This window comes from Somniosus microcephalus, chromosome 1, assembly GCF_052327205.1.
Source record: "Somniosus microcephalus isolate GS21.2 chromosome 1, FLI_Smic_1.0, whole genome shotgun sequence".
Taxonomy (NCBI): Eukaryota; Metazoa; Chordata; class Chondrichthyes; order Squaliformes; family Somniosidae; genus Somniosus; species Somniosus microcephalus.
The window spans coordinates 185,542,769-185,555,996 of NC_140987.1; the positions used below are offsets into that span (position 1 = coordinate 185,542,769).

The following is a 13,228-nucleotide window of genomic DNA, read 5'->3' on the forward strand; positions in this document are numbered from 1 at the left end:
CATGGGAGAATCTTGTGGCCTAGATCGCCGGTTCTCCAGAGGGTTTCTTCTCCGTCGGCCTGGGTCGTCGATGATCTCCCGACCCCAGTACCCGGGCCACCCTTGTCGTCTTCTCGTCGTGGCCGAGCCTTGTTTGGCTGAACACCGGCCACGTTGTCCTTTTTCCGAAACCGTCCGTCTTTAAAAAGACGAAAACGTTTTCATCGATCTGCCGAAGCGGAAGAGGCGCCGATCCGGGCACCGTCCGCCCTTCGTTCGTTCCTCGTAGAAGAAAGTTCTTGAAGAAATGGAAGCCTGAAGTCGCCCAACAAGAAGCCATAGCAGTGAAGAAGTCGTTTAGATGGACTTTCAATCCATAGTTATACTCTTTTGGGACAGTCTTATCTCCCGCCAAATCATAGTCCTGTCTTTGTATTAATTTTGGCGGGCAGAGATCTCTGCAGGGGCGCTTTGTCTTGTAACGGAGCCGGTGATAACCTGAACTGGCCTTCCTGGCCGATAATGTCTGTTAATGTCCTTTGCATTGTCACCGCGGCTCGGTTCGCATATTGATCGGTCCGGACATTTTCCTTGATGGCTGCTAAACGGTTTTTCCTTTGTACGATAAATGGGTATAAGTTTTTTTACATTGTCCGCCCACATCTTGATGGGCCCCATCCTGTACTTATAATCCATTGAATATGTATGCTGTTGCTCTGAGTTTCGGTTCCCAGATACTGGCTTTCGCGGGCTCACTGTCTTCAATCCACAAGCCTGTCTGGCTTGCAGTAACAGAAATAAAATGGTTCATAAACTGATCACGGGGCCTGGCGGCCATTTTGTATGCCCTTTTATCAAAGGTTTTTCTGTGCAAGCTTACTTTGGTCAATAAACAGTCTTATTTTATCCAGTTTTCTTGCGTGATTTTTGCTGAAAATTGCGAATCTTACAGGCCCCCCTGTGATACTGATAGCTTGCTTAAAGTATCAATAATCCTTGATGAGCAAATTTTCCCTGATTCCCCACATCCAAACATTCCTGGCACTTAGCTATCTATGCCCCTCACGACACATGCAGTTCCCATTTCCGGAGAAAATGAAAATTACCTCATGCACATTTGGAATCATAGACAGCAAATCTTAAACTATAACACCTTCACCTGTCAGATGGGCAGGGGTTGATACCCTTTTGCGCCATCTGCATACACCTTTTATTTATCAAAACTTAATAACGACTAATAACATAACAATACTTAATTCCTTATAACACAAACCAAATCACAAAACATTTTTAAATGGAGGGACGCTTAATCTTATACTAGCAGCTTAGAGTGGGGTATCTGCTTCCCCCATTCGCACATAGCGTTCTCTCCATTCTCCTGTGTTCTCGTGCCTCTGGAGGCGTTTGCCTCTTTTGCAATGCACGAAGAGCAAAAATATCACAATCAAAACCTGACATACTACTAGGATATGGGATGCTATTCTAATCCAGGCGGGGACCTCTATGTTGGTGAACAAGTCCCACCATGGTGGGATGGTTATGTCCAATATGTCTTTTCCTATCTCTAAAGTCTTCTGCTCCAGTGTGTAGAAATGTTTCTGCGAAATTATAACGGCTTTTAAAATCTTGGTGAGGTGTTCGGGAAGAGGGGGAATGACATAACCAAAATGCGCGACAAATCGTTGTAAGTCTGTGAAATTCTCTTTGATAGTGATGTGTACGGTGGAGGGCGCAGGAATGGGAACAATTCGTTGTTGTGCCACTTGAACCTCGGCCCTGGGTTTGAAACAGAAACTGCTATCACCGACCGAACACCACTCGTGTTGTCCATATCGGTACTGAGGCGCTGCAGTGGTGACGCAGTATGTCCCACCCCCGATATATGCTACCTGTGGGGGCACATGGTCCTCTGCCATTGCCTCCATGGTGCAATTCACCGGCTTCGCGCTAGTGGTTCTGAACCCGCACTGTGGTTTCAAAAAGGCATTCAAGTGCTGGGGACACAGGATGATGTGTGCTCCCCGGCTCCGACATCCCGAGAGGTCGGTGCCTGTCATCGTACGCTCCCATCTGATGACGTAAGGCGGGACCACTGCGTAACGAATGTGTGCGCCCCCCTGAATGACTCCAATGTTCTCTACTCTGTATACCGGGGCGGGCTTTGCTGCGGGACCCAACACCGGCATTCTTACTACTATTCCCATAATAGTGTGATTTGAATGTCCGCAGTCCACTGGGACTGGGTATGCTTCTGCGGCTAGTCTGAGCTGGCACGGGCTTAATGCATTCTCAAAAGGGTGGAGCGCTTGCAAGTGCTTGTTGCTGATCCAGGACGGGACCAAACCCTGTTTTAAATCCTCAAGATTACTGCGGCCCTCGCCCAATAACCACGCCCCGTACAGCACACAGGCCTCGTTTTGCGCAGCTTGATCGGACGCATTCCGATCCTCCTTAATGAGTGCATTTACCGTTCTCGCGTGTTTCTCCAGCTCAGCAATTATGTCCTTAAAGTGTAGTGTCATGGCCTGGTCCTCATGCAACTCAGAACCCACTACCTTGTTTTCGTCTGTCAATATGTTCCTTAACTGGGCTTTTAAACCGTTGATCTGTGTCTGCAGCTCCACGTTATCTAGAGCGTTGACAACAGATGTCCCGGTATTAAAAGCAGTGAATATGTCATTTACAGTACCCCTTCTTTGCCTCCCGACTCGATCCAAAACTTCTGGCGGTGTGGTGTATAATTTGTCTCTGTCGATGTCGGCAAAGTCAAATTCGTAAAATTGTCTAAACATACGGGTTAACAGGACCTGGTATAATTGTTCCGTTTCTTTGGGACACCACTCCGGCAATCTTACCTCAGTGAGATTTAAAATCACTGAGGCCACCGCGTAGTGTACCCCTTGGTACAGCACCTGACCGGTGGGTACCAATACTAAACCGTTCCCGGGTCCCTTGGTGGTGGTTGGGCACCCTCCTTTCTGGGCTAGTGCTACCGGAAGCGTGGGCAGGGGCTTGCGTGGGCGGGTGATGAGTTCAGTGGCGTTCACCGGAATAGGGGAGTATGGGGCTCCGCACGCTCGAGTGCTAACATCCCATCTCATCCCCTTCCCTTCATCCTGCCACTGCCTCTGGAAGAAGATGGACACGCCCTTGGGGCAGACGTGTCTCGAACCCCACATACAGACATATATTCCCTCATCTGGTTCCCACCATTTGTCCCAACACACACGTAATTGTCCGTGAGTTCCCGTAATAGTCCGATGGGTATTATTACCCAGTCGCTCCCACTCGACCGTAGAGTTTCTCATGTCCTTTCCCAGCTTTCGTAGCCACCACCATCGCCTTGGTGGTACGTTCCCATTGCACACCAGACAAATCCTCTTTCCCACGGTAACGCTGACTCTGGGCGCTAGGATCCTCACTCGAGGGCACGTTAATGAAGTCTCTTGGTAGGCAAAACCGAAATTGCTGGAATATTCCGTAGAATTCGTTCCCAGCCAACCTGGCCATCTCCCTTGGTGGAATTAGGTGGCGGTTTCCTCTACCTCTCGCTCCCCCGTCCCATCCGTTGCGATGGGGGCCGTGTCCCCGGAGCACCCGAAAATGATGACGTCCTTGGTGCGGCCTCGGTAGGCCCACCCGCACCCGATCGCCATGAACGCGACGACAATCCTTTCCATCGTATCCCAGGTTTCTGTAATCAACAAAATGATGTAGCCGGGCTCCCGATAGGTGCTGGCCTAAATTAATTGGACGCGCGGGTTCCTGGACCCCGCTCCCTAACAAACACACATACCGGGCAGACCTCAAAATTGTACTCTTAACACCATATACTTTACATTCCTTAAACTATGACCATAATTACCTAACTTAACTTATGTACAGCGCCGCCCTCCGTGGGGCGGCTTTCCGAATCCCTGTGAGGTCTGTCGTGTGCCACACCCTGCGGTGGGGCTGCATTGATCTTTGGCTTTGATCCCCCGCAGCCTGTCGCTGCTGAACGGGGATCATGTCTTCCTGGGGCTGCTTTAAACCGTGGTTGGGAAGGATGGGGAGAATCTGGCCAAAATTTTCTGGGCTGGGGCGCTCGAGCCGACCTACGAGGAGCTGCTTTGGGTTGGGCTCCCGGGGCCGATGGACCGGGGGTTGTGACTGTTACCGTTACAGCCTGTGGTTCCTCCACAGCTGCCGGCTCCAGCTCCCCTCCCTCAGGCTCCGCCCCCCCGGGGTCGGGATCTGTGGCTTCTGACTCCACCTCACCTGTCCCTACAGGTAACGAGTCTCCACCCCCACTCCCTACCTCCCCCAAGCTTGAGTCGAGGGCGGGACTGCCGTCCTCTGACTCTTCCTCCTCCGTGATTGGGTCTAAAGCGAGGTTGAGCTGTTCGGGCTCTCCCCTGCCTAAATCCCATTCAAAAGATGAGACCTCCCACTCCAATGGGATGGCCTCTCCCTTCACGCAGGCTACTGCTCCAGCCTGTGTGGTCTGTGACTCTGTTACAGGCTGAGGATCTTTGTTCTCAGACTTGGTCCCCTTTGGTGGCCCTTGTGTACCCGGTTTAAACAGTTTACACTGGTTGATGTGAAACCATTTAGTACGTCGGGGCGTCTTCACTGCATAAACCATGGGGCTGGCCTTGTCTACAATGCTGTATGGCCCCATGTACAGTGGTTCAAAACTCCCTACCCTGGCGTAGTTTCGGACCATGACCTGGTCTCCGACTACCCACTCTTGTTGTTTCCGAGGTTCCAACAACAGTTTATTTCCCTGGTGCTGTCTTCCCATGTTCCCAGCCACCTGCCCATAAATCTGTCTCAGGCGCTCCAAGAGGGTTTGGGCGAATTTGTCCCGTTTCACCTCTTGGAGCTGGCCCTCAGTGAGCACCGGGGCTAGCACATGGGTGGGTGTTCGCATGATCCTTCCAGTCATTAACTCGTGCGGGGAATACCCCGTGCTTTTGGACTGGCTGGCTCGGATCCCCATGAGGACTAAAGGCAGGACCTCCGCCCATTTCTGGGGCGAGCCCATTGTCTCTTTCCTCAGCTTTTCCTTGAGGGTCCGATTCATACGCTCAACAATCCCGGATGACTGGGGATTGTATGCTACGTGCCACTTTCCCTCAATGCCCAAGAGCATGAGGGCGTTCTGCATTACTTGACCGGTGAACTGACTCCCTTGGTCGGACTCTACAAAACGTGGGAGTCCCCACCGTGAGAACACTTCCCGAATCAAGATCTTAGCAGTACCCAGTGCCGTAGCTGTTCTGCACGGGAAGGCTTCTACCCATTTGGTGAACACATCTACCAGGACAAGGCAGTACTTATAGCCTCCCTGGGCGGCGGGCAGGGGCCCTATGTAGTCGACCTGAATCGACTGCCATGGTCCCTCTACCCTCCTGATGTGCCCCGTGGGCACCTTCCTTTTGTGGGGGTCTGGGTTGTTAGCAGCACACACAAGACAGCTTGCGCAGAACTCGCGGACATCGTCCCGAAGTCCCGGCCACCATCCCGCCTGCTCCACCCGTTGCCAGGTGACCTCAGGTCCGGGGTGTCCCGCTCCTGGACCCTCGTGGGCCAATTGCAGGAATTCCCTTCGGTGCTGCTGCGGCACAACCCACTGCTCCTCTCGGAACAGCATACCTTCTTTGACTGTGAGGGCTGCCGTACGGTACGGACCTTCTACCTGTTTGCCCTCTGTGATGGCTTTTAGGACTGTTTTTAGGGCGGGATCCAGGGTTTGGACGGTCTTTAGGTCTGGGGGCGGTGTCACCCCTGTGTTCCCGGGAATTCCCTCCCTGCCTTGGATCGCCGCCACGGGTCCGGGTTCGTATGGGTCCCAGAGAATGCCGTTGCGGGCACCCTCCCTGGCTAGCGCATCCGCCTGCTGGTTGCCCTGACTGCGGGGTTCTGTAGTGGAGTGAGCCTTCACCTTATGGATGAACACCTCTCCTTTCTCCCCCACAGCTGCTAGGATCTTCTCCAGCAAGGGCTTAACTGTTAAAGGCCGCCCGTCCGCGGAGGTGTACCCGCGTCGGGACCAGATGGCGAGGTACTCTGTACACGAATTGCACGTGAACATGCTGTCTGAGCAAATCGTGTATGGGGTTGGGAAAATCTCGGGGTGGGTAACCACGTACGCCACCGCGGACAGTTCAGCCTGCTGCGCGCTCATAGTGCTGGGGAGCTTAATTGCCAGGGCAATGTTTGCCGCAGGGTCATAAACTCCACACCCTGTGAGTCGCTTGCCGTCAGCTACAGTGCTAGAACCGTCTACGTAGATCTCGCGGCCTGTGGGATGTATCCCGGCCCGTAAACCTATGTTAACTTCCCATACCCCTTCTACGGAACATTGATGGGCTGTCCCGGGATATGCCATATTGGCTGCGAGCCTTGGCGCGCAGAGGCCTTTAACTTTGAGATCCATCTGGGAAAGGAGGAGGGTCCAGCGCGCAATCCGAGCGCTGCTTACGGTCCCATCCTTAATCCTCCCATCCAGAAGCATCTTCGTGGGGGTGTGATGGGTGAGGAGCGTAATGGGAGAGGTCCCTGTGAAGATCACTGATCTGTTCACAGCCCAATGCGTGGCCAGGAGATGCCGTTCGCAATTGGAGAAACTCCTCTCCACATCCGTGAGCACCCTGGAGGAATAAACTACTGGTCTTAGCTTGCCGTGCCGCTCTTGGAGCAGCACTGCGCTCAGGCTGTCCCCACTAGCGGCTACCTCCAGAAAGAACTCCTCTCCCCCATCTATGGCCCCTAGGGCTGGCGCGGTCTGCAGATCTCTTTTCAACTTCTCGAATGCTGCCTGGCACCCCTCGTCCCAAGACCACTCGACTCCCTTGTGTAAGAGTCGAAGTAGCGGGGCCGCTGTGGCAGCATAGTCCTCGATGAAATCTCTGCAGTACCCGGTCAATCCCAAAAAGGACCTTACACCCGTTACTGTGTTGGGAATCGGCAGATCTTGTATAGATTCCCGTCTGGCCTTATCTATGGCTCTTTCCCCAGCGCGGATGGCCAGACCCAGGAATTTAACTTCCTGCTGGCCGATCTGGGCTTTCTTTGGGTTTACTTTGAAACCCTTCCTTTCTAACAGTTCCAACAATTCGGCTAACAGTGGGCCGTGCTGCTCCCTTGTATCTGTGAACAGGAGTAAGTCGTCCACATACTGCACTATCTGGTTGGGCTGGCTGAACTCTTTCAAACTCCCCGCCATGCACTGATGGAAAATGCTGGGGCTGTTGTGAAAACCCTGTGGTAAGCAGTTCCAAGTGTACTGTTGCCCTTTGAAAGTAAAGGCAAACTTGTACTGGTCCTCCCGCCGCAGCGGAATGGACCAAAAACCGTTCGAGATGTCCAGCACCGTGAATGTGGTCGCCGATGCTGGAATACTCCCTATTAAGTCTGCAACTGCTGCTACCGTGGGCGCGCAGGCTGGGATATTACTATTGAGGACTCTGTAGTCCATCGTGGCTCTCCACGAATTGTCCGGTTTCTTTACCGGCCATAATGGGGAGTTCACGTGGGTGGCTATCGTCCTCAACACGCCCTGCTGTACCAATGAAGATATTGCTGTCTCCATGTCGGGTTCTGCCTCCTTGGGGAAATTATACTGCTTTTGGGGTCGGATCATGGGGTCCCCGTCTACGCTGACTTCGAACCCAGTGACTCTCCCGCAGTCGTGCTTGTGGGTGGCGAACGCGGTCAGATTTTCTGACACACACGCCTGCAAGTCCGTTGGGACGTTTGTTACCATGAGCTCGAGATCGTAACCTCCTGACGGCTTCATAGTGCACAGGGCCCCCTTTTCTTCCTTCCCCGGGATTACGACTACCTTACCTAAACCGCCCTCGGCTCCCCAGAGACAGTGATTTCTCAGGTCCACGAGGATCCCGTGTTCCACCAAGAAATCAGCCCCGAGGATGCCTTTCCCCCCCCCCTCATTCCACTTCAATAGGATGCACGTCCATGTGGTGTGGAGCGCTCCCAACTGAATGGAGAGCGGGAGGGAGTACGCGCCAGCCTGTTCTCTACCTGTGAAACCCGCTACTAAATATGGAGCCTGGGCGGACAGAGGTGAGGCAAAAGGTTTGTCCGTGTGGATCACGGTACACGAAGCTCCCGTATCCAACAGGTAACTACCCCTTTGTTTCTCCACCTCCATCTCCACCACAGGTCTTCTCCAAGCGTCATAGCGGAGCGGACACAAGTAGATGGGCTGCGCGGGCGTCAGTCATTTAGGTGTTTCGGCTGGGGTCTCGGGGGCGATAGGGCTGTTAGCAACCGCTACCTTCCCCTGCCAGGTCATCAGAGACCGCATAGTCTCCAAGACTGACTCGATCGCAGCGGGGTCCACAACCGCACCACCCCCTTTATTCGGGGCAAAGGCTACGGTTGGGTTCTGGACTGGTGTTGGGGCAGCGGCCTGCACTTGTGGTTGTGCTGGTGTTGGGTAAACTCTCGGGCCGTTGGCGACTCGGGCTTGGGCTTGATCTTGGGCTGCGGCGAACGCTCTCTCCCTCTTATCCTTCCAAGGATTCCTACAGTCCTTGTGCCAATGACCCTCCTTCCCACACCCGTAACAACTGCTATTGGCTTGGGGATGGCGATTTCCCTCCTGACGCCATTCCTTTTTAGCAGAGGCTGCGGGTCTCACCTCATGCACCTTTCCTTTCACAACAGGCGTTTTCTTGCCCTTGTTGTTTCTATAACTGATCGTGAGCTGATCTAGTACTACTTCCTCCGTGGAGCGGGCGTTAGTGGGGTCAAACCATGCTTTGGCCTGTTCCTTCACTACTGGCAGGCAACCTGCTACCAGGCACCGAAGCCAGTGAGCCCTTTGTTCGCCATCCAGCCCGGCCCGGGCCGGCCCGCCCGGGCAGCTGCGCCGATACACTGGCCACAACCTGTCGGCGAAAACCCGTGGGGGTTCTCCCTCTAGCTGCACTGTCTTTTCTAAACGGAGGAACGGAGTTCCGTCCCCCTCTCCCATGATCTCCAGAATCTCATCCCGTAGCAACTCATAGTCCCTGTGCCCTCTCTTGCTCTCGTCAGGGAGACACTGGAGGAGCGAACTGTCCAGGGAGAACAGCAGCATTTTAGACTGTTCAACCCTATCGCAGTCATTGACTGCTGCGGTCTGCTCCACGTCCCTGAAATGCACGGAGGGATCTCCTGACTCGGAGAGTTTTGGGATGTGACTTATCATCTCTCTTAGCTGTCGTGCGCTATGAGGCATTATGATCTGACTCTCAAGGGGTCCGTCATCGCCATTTTCTTCATTTGGACCGATCCTCCGGTGTCTCGTTGGACACATTGGCGCCGGCCCCGACTCTACTGTCTGGGGTTGCTCTACCTCAGGGCTCTCTTCCTCTACCGTCTCCGTCTCCTGTCCCGGAGTCCAAGACTCCTCATAGGCAGGAGGCGCAGAAGGTTCGGGGGTTGGTACCCCAACTGCCTCTCGTGGAATCGGTCTTTTGGATTCCTTGGCTAGCAACAGCTGACTCGCTGGTGGATTTATGAGATACACCAACCCGTTTGCCTTCGCTAGGGCCTTTCTCAGGTCCTCTAGCTCCCGGTGGCAAGCGCTGTGGTCGGTGTTCTCAGATCTATCCTCCATGGCCATCTTATATGCTGCCCTGGTTCCCAGGAGCTTCTCCTCTTGGGCATCTACTTGTTTGGCTAGACGGAAACACCTCTCTCTCATTCTACCTTCACTGGCCTTGGCCTCAACGACCTGACATTTTAAATATTCTACCCGGGTTTCGTGGCAGCGAATTACAGAGTGGCGTTCCTGATTCAGCGCGTCAAGCGATTCAATCAGTTTTTGACCTCCCGCAACCTTTTCCTCTACGTCTTTAAGCAAGCCGTTGATCTGGACTGTCTGTGCTGCAACTACCTGGCCCAAAAGCTGGACTTGCTTCTTGTAGCACATCAGCCAGACCGCCTATTCTACAGATTTCTTATGCTCTCTACCCGCTGTCCACTTGATGGCTGCGTCTAGCGGGCGCCTATCCCTTAGTAGATCAGATATCCATTGTTTTGTGAGGTTGACTTTTCCGAAAACATAATCTGCTATTCTTTCATCCATCACATTTCGTTTATTCAGATCTTGATCTAACACACTACTTTCCTGCTGCCAAGGTCCTGCCGCGGTCGCCATTTCTGTAGGGTTTTTTTTCCTGCTCTCTTGCCCGTTCTGGCCCCCTGCCAGGCTTCGTGCAAGAATTACCCTTGAGTGGTTCGACCCACCCCCCCTACGGTTCTAGACCTTGGACTTAGATGCAGAGAACAGTAGTGCAGAGAAGAGGACTCAATAGACCAGGCTGAATAGCACGAAATGGATGCTTTTATTTTTAAACAGTTTGAAGCATTACAAAATACATGTCATAGGCACAGATTAAAGTAACTACAATCATGCACAAATTTATGAACTTGACTCTATGGAAATGGGGAACACACGGCACATCGTAAAAGGGGAAACACATTACGATTTCCCTTAACTCCCTCCCCTATACCTAAACTAAGTTTCGACCTGGGGAACTTGGGATCATGCTCACCACTCTCGAAATCGCGAAAAGGGGTTCGCAGCCTTTTTGACACCGCTTCCCGTCGTCACGTGGATTGGAAGCTTCTGGCGCAGTCGATATTCTCTCCTCCCTCGAGGCGGTGGGGTAGACCCAGCCTCGATGAGCGCTCGTCAGGGTTGAGATCCACTAAGTCGATTTGGGTTCATGGAGTAGACCCAGATGCAGGCTATGCACATGGGAGAATCTTGTGGCCTAGATCGCCGGTTCTCCAGAGGGTTTCTTCTCCGTCGGCCTGGGTCGTCGATGATCTCCCGACCCCAGTACCTGGGCCACCCTTGTCGTCTTCTCGTCGTGGCCGAGCCTTGTTTGGCTGAACACCGGCCACGTTGTCCTTTTTCCGAAACCGTCCGTCTTTAAAAAGACGAAAACGTTTTCATCGATCTGCCGAAGTGGAAGAGGCGCCGATCCGGGCACCGTCCGCCCTTCGTTCGTTCCTCGTAGAAGAAAGTTCTTGAAGAAATGGAAGCCTGAAGTCGCCCAACAAGAAGCCGTAGCAGTGAAGAAGTCGTTTAGATGGACTTTCAATCCATAGTTATACTCTTTTGGGACAGTCTTATCTCCCGCCAAATCATAGTCCTGTCTTTGTATTAATTTTGGCGGGCAGAGATCTCTGCAGGGGCGCTTTGTCTTGTAACGGAGCCGGTGATAACTTGAACTGGCCTTCCTGGCCGATAATGTCTGTTAATGTCCTTTGCATTGTCACCGCGGCTCGGTTCGCATATTGATCGGTCCGGACGTTTTCCTTGATGGCTGCTAAACGGTTTTTCCTTTGTACGATAAATGGGTATAAGTTTTTTTACATTGTCCGCCCATATCTTGATGGGCCCCATCCTGTACTTATAATCCATTGAATATGTATGCTGTTGCTCTGAGTTTCGGTTCCCAGATACTGGCTTTCGCGGGCTCACTGTCTTCAATCCACAAGCCTGTCTGGCTTGCAGTAACAGAAATAAAATGGTTCATAAACTGATCACGGGGCCTGGCGGCCATTTTGTATGCCCTTTTATCAAAGGTTTTTCTGTGCAAGCTTACTTTGGTCAATAAACAGTCTTATTTTATCCAGTTTTCTTGCGTGATTTTTGCTGAAAATTGCGAATCTTACAACAGCCCTCTTCACCTGATGTTGGGTGGGACCTTTAGGAAAAGCAGGCAGCGCTGAAAGCATATTCTCCACAGTGAATTTCTGGCAGATTGGTTGATCCAGTTTTGTCTGTAAAAGATTACATGGCAAATTATTATGAATTCAGTATTTTAAGGCTGGATTTTCTGAATGGAGACGTGTTGGAGGCGGGACTGCTGCTTGACGGGTCTCAGTCCCACCTCCATCATCTTCTGGCCAACCAGCGGGATTTTCCCCTGATTGACCTTGTTAAGCCCGCCCTGCAGTCCAATTAGGGGAAGTCACTGACAGAGCATGTCAACATCTGACGTGCCATTTGTCAAGATTTCTTGAAAGAAGAAATGTCAGCGTTTGACAGCTCTGTGAAGCTATCAAACACTGACATTCTGTGTAGCTTGATGAGCCCTTGTGTTCAGGACTCATCAAACCTGTCTACTTTGTAGAAATCAGATAACTATTGGTTCAGAGAATCCAACAGCCAGTCTGTGAAATCTACAATGAAGATGTCGGGGCTCCGGATCCAGAGCGGCTGAAGGCTATAGGCAGAAACAAAGGTAAGTGAACATTTTCTAACACTTTACACTCACCTCACATACTTACCACTCCACACTTGCACCCATCACTCACCTCTAAATTGCACTTTCAGACCACTCCGACCCCTGCAGACCTCCTACTTGACTCCTCCACCCCAGCGGGGTTTCCAAAGTCGGGAAGCCTGCACTTGAAAAGGTAAAATGGGACTAATCCTTTTTTCTGCCTGTTAACTACCTGTTAACAGGCAGTTAAAAGGATTTAATCCCTTTCCTGCCTCGAGGAGACGGGACCCGTGTCAGGACGGCTTCCTGCCTCCTGGCAAAAGGGCACAGAGGCGGGATGGGGGCGGGTTTGCCAGCCACCCCCAATTTCTGCAACCTTACCGGCAGTCCCACCTCTATACCTGCCTCCTCGGGGCTGGCAAAATCCAACCCTTGGTGTTAGGGCAATTCATACTGAACTTAAACAAAGCATAAGTTTTTTAAATTCATTCACTGGATGTGGGGATTGCTGGTAAGGCTAGTATTTATTGCCCATCCCCAATTGCCCTTGACAAGGTGGTGGTGAGCTGCCTTCTTCAACTGCTGCAGTCCATGTGGTGAAGGTACTATCACAGTGCTGTTCGGTAGGGAGTTCCAAGATTTTGACCCAGCGACAATGAAGGAACTGCAATATAATTCCAAGTCAGGAAGGTGTGCGACTTGGAGGGGAATTTGGAGGTGGTGGTGTTCCCATGTGCCTGCTGCCCTTGGCCTTCTAGATGGCAGAGGTCGCGGGTTTGGGAGCTGCTGCCGAAGAAGCCTTGGCAAGTTGCTGCAGTGCATCTTGTAGATGGTACACACTGCAGCCATGGTACACCGGTGGTGGAGGGAGTGAATGTTTAAGGTGGTGGATGGGGTGCCAATCAAGCAGGCTGCTTTGTCCTGGATGGTGTCGAGCTTCTTGAGTGGTGTTGAAGCTGCACTCATCCAGGCAAGTGGAGACTATTCCATCACACTCCTTACTTGCG

The 13,228-nt window shown here is 52.3% G+C and overlaps 1 pseudogene; it reads right to left on the reverse strand.

Moving 5' to 3' along the window:
- The window catches only part of LOC147124502 (uncharacterized), a 453,926-nt pseudogene that overhangs the window by 109,773 nt on the left and 330,925 nt on the right, over positions 1–13,228 (reverse strand).